The 3,443-nt window shown below is 49.9% G+C and overlaps 1 protein-coding gene across 1 annotated transcript in view; it reads left to right on the forward strand.

The window, feature by feature from the left end:
• Positions 1-301, forward strand: part of RCN1 (reticulocalbin 1) — a 228,789-nt gene extending 228,488 nt beyond the window's left edge. Inside the window, exon 7 of the mRNA XM_044059691.1 lies at positions 1-301. This exon is cut by the window's left edge and continues 651 nt beyond it. The gene's annotated coding sequence lies outside the window, so the exon portion shown is untranslated.
• Positions 302-3,443: the final 3,142 nt, after the last annotated feature.

Raw genomic sequence — 3,443 nt, forward strand, 5'->3', positions numbered from 1 at the left:
TAAAATGCATGTAAAAGTCATAGGGACTACTGCATATTTAATGTTTGTCACTTCTAGTGAGTTTTTATAGTGAACAAATTCTCAGTTGGAAAAGAAAACATATTTGTTTCTGGCTGATAGCATTTTTAAAATGTATTTTAACAGCAGTGCTGTTTTTGCAAAATATTATATTGGTATTTATACTGCATTTCTTAGTACTGTTATAGATAGTCATTTAAAATGTTTACCATTTTGAAAAAAGAAAGATTTTTATAGTTCAGATCTAGACCTATTTTCATGAATAAAACTTTTTTGGAAGATGTATGGTGGTATTTTTGTAATTCATACTTATGCCACATTTTCATCTGCTACTTTTTACTCTCAATCTGAAGTAGTTAACTTCATTTATCTGCAATCTGTGGGTAATCGGATCCATATCGGATCCGAGCCGGCAACATTTTTCAGGCATCTGCTCCTCCCCTGACCCATAATCCCTCACATCTCCTACCTTCCCTCAGATCTCATTTGCCGCTTCATGCATACGCATCATGGTTTCTGTAGCTCCAAATTGGGTGTAGTAAGTGGTGCTTTTTGGTATATATTTAATGTGTGAGTGTAGTCGTTTTTTGGACGGTCTCCAGAGTGGGAGCCATTTCCCAGTCCACCTACTAAAGTTGTCAGGACCACCTCTCCTCGGCTCCACTCCCCGAGGTTATTCCCGGAGCCAACTGAGCCCTCGGACCAGAGGCCTTTTTCGAGGTTGTCTCACAGACCAGCCAGATCCGAGTCGGTTGCCGCCTCACGGTCGACTCGGAGTCTGTTGGAGCTTGACATGGACAGGATGATGCGGAGGTTCATTCGGACCCAAATCCAAATGGGAGTCTTGCCAGGCCCCTGTCCAGCTGGAGAGGGGACCTCTATGCCCTTCTTCCATCCAGTCTCTCCTTCCCAAATCTGACCTGCAGTTTCAGGGTTTATGGATCCGAGGATCCTCTGAGCTGGGGGTTCGGTGCCGATGGTTCCTCCAACCTCGATGCCGGAAATTACCTTGAGTTCCTCGGATCATACTTGTTCGGATCCAAGCAACTCTCGGGGCCGAGAACGGGGAGCAGGATCCGAGGGAATGGAGGTGTCTTCAGCTCCGACTTTGTCGGATCCGAGCCATTCCTTCAGAACCCTGGCTACCTTGGCCTCGGCCCTGATCCTCACGATGGAGCCAGGGAGAGCTTCTTCTTTGTTGGTTGCCAAGGAGGTGCTCTCTCCTTTGGCCTTCTATGTGGTGGAGAGGGTTCTCTCCCAAGGGTTGAGACCCCAGCCCATTGCCTTGGACTCCGCCCAAGCTTCCATGGATTTGGTCATGACTCCCATCAGCTTGTCCCAGGGACCGTCCATGCTAGAGGACCCCCAGGTGGATCCCGTCGTGGAACCCCCCGTGACTTACAAGCCCTCTTCAGAGAGTCCAACTGAGGAGGCTTCCCATAAGCACTCATATAAGAGGAGGCACATGGACTTCCCCAAGTCCCTCACAGAAGATACTTACCTGGATAAAGGTGAGGGTTCCCCCAGGTCACCTCCCGAGGATGTCTCCTTTCAAGACATTATGGAAATCCTCCGCCAGAGGGGAGGTTGGTCAGCCCCAAAACCCTCTACGGATGAATCAGTATTCCTGGAGGCCTTTGACATGGGCCCATCTACATCCTGGGTGTCCCCTCCAGCAGATCCATTAGTGGATCTGGATCTCATTACCACATGGGCATGGAAGGAGCCTGACACCATAGAGCCAATACCTAAATGCCCAGACAGGATCCTTTCTCCTCCCACAAACAGACGCCTGGTACAAGGGATCCCCGGTGGATGCTATGGTGGTTGTAGCTGCCACCAAGAGAGAACTGGCACAGGAAAGTTCTTCTGTCCACCCTCTGGACAAGGATTCTAGAGCGGTGGATCTGTTTGGGAAGTGAGCCTTTTCTTCAGCGACATTTTCTATACGAGTGCTGAATTATTTGGCACACGTCATTCGACGAGACCTAGTCACAAAATTCTCTGCGTCACCCAGAGTCTCTTTCGCCAGAGGACAAGCGGCTGTTCTCGGCAAAAATGTTGACTCTGAAATCTGTTTCGAACATGTCCATGCGTCTTCTTTCCCATGCCACAGAAGGAGTGGCTAGGGCGACTGGGAACAGCGTAGCTATGAGGCAGCACGCTTGGCTCAGACTTTGTCAGTTTGTGGATGCCTTCAAGGCATCGTTCACAAATGTTCCCTTTGATGGTTCCTCACTGTTCGGGAAGACAGTTCGTGACACCCTGGTCCAGAGCAAGAATGATGGGAAGACTCTGTCTGCCGGAGTCTGCTTCTCTAGCCCTCAAAGATCCTTTTCTAGGAATCAGAGAGGGCAAAAGAAGATGTGGTTCCGAAAATCTCAGTTTTTCCAGGACACTCAGGACAACTCGTCCCCTAGAAGCAGAGGGGGACAAGACAGATGCCGCCCCATAGGCAGAGGTGGCTCGAAGAACTTTGGGTCTAGGGAGACCTTGTCCGACAGACCCGCGCAGCAACCCTGAGGGGTTGCCCGACTGTCCTACCCTGGAGACAGTTGGGGGAAGATTGTCATTGCACCTAATGGCTTGGGAGTCCATTATGACCGACCGTTGGGTGCTCCAGATAATATCCAGAGGCTACTCCATCCCATTCGTTGCTCCACCCATCCAACCAAAGCACCTCCTGGATGTTCCACCCGCTCAAAGGGAGGCGGCAGCGCATGAAATTTCAAAGCTGCTTCACAATCGGGCCATCGAACCAGTCCCCCCAGCTCAGTCTGGATTAGGTGTTTACTCCAGGTTATTTTTAGTGCCAAAAAAGATGGGAGACTTCAGGCCCATTTTGGACCTATCAACCCTGAACCTGACTGTAGCCAAGCAGAAATTCTGGATGGTCACCTTGCAGTCCATTCTACCTTACCTCCAAGAATGCGACTGAATGTGCTCGATAGACCTCCAGGATGCTTACTACCATATCAAAATTTGCAGAAGCTCCAGGAGATTTCTTTGCTTCCAGCTGGGAGCCAATCATTTCCAGTTCAGAGCCCCAACCCTTCGGTCTCACCACAGCCTCTAGGGTGTTTTACCAAGGTTATGGCAGTTGTAGCGGCTCGCCTGAGGCTTCAGTGAATTCAGGTGTTTCCTTACCTAGACGATTGACTCCTCGCTGCTGCTGCCACCAAGCATCTACTTTGCATGGCCAGAGACTCCTTCCTGCATCTTGCAGTCAACCTAGGGATTACCATCAACATCTCCAAGTCCCACTTGAACCCAACACAGTCCTTGGAATTTATAGGGGCATGGCTGGACACACTACTATTGCAAGTTTTTCTTACTCGGGACAGGGTCCAGAACCTACGGGCTCATGTGTCAGTGATCCTCAGCCCCAGGACGCCAACGGCAAGTGATGTTCTCTGAGCCCTAGG

This window comes from Protopterus annectens, chromosome 17.part0, assembly GCF_019279795.1.
Source record: "Protopterus annectens isolate FY-2018-M chromosome 17.part0, PAN1.0, whole genome shotgun sequence".
Classification (NCBI taxonomy): domain Eukaryota; kingdom Metazoa; phylum Chordata; order Ceratodontiformes; family Protopteridae; genus Protopterus; species Protopterus annectens.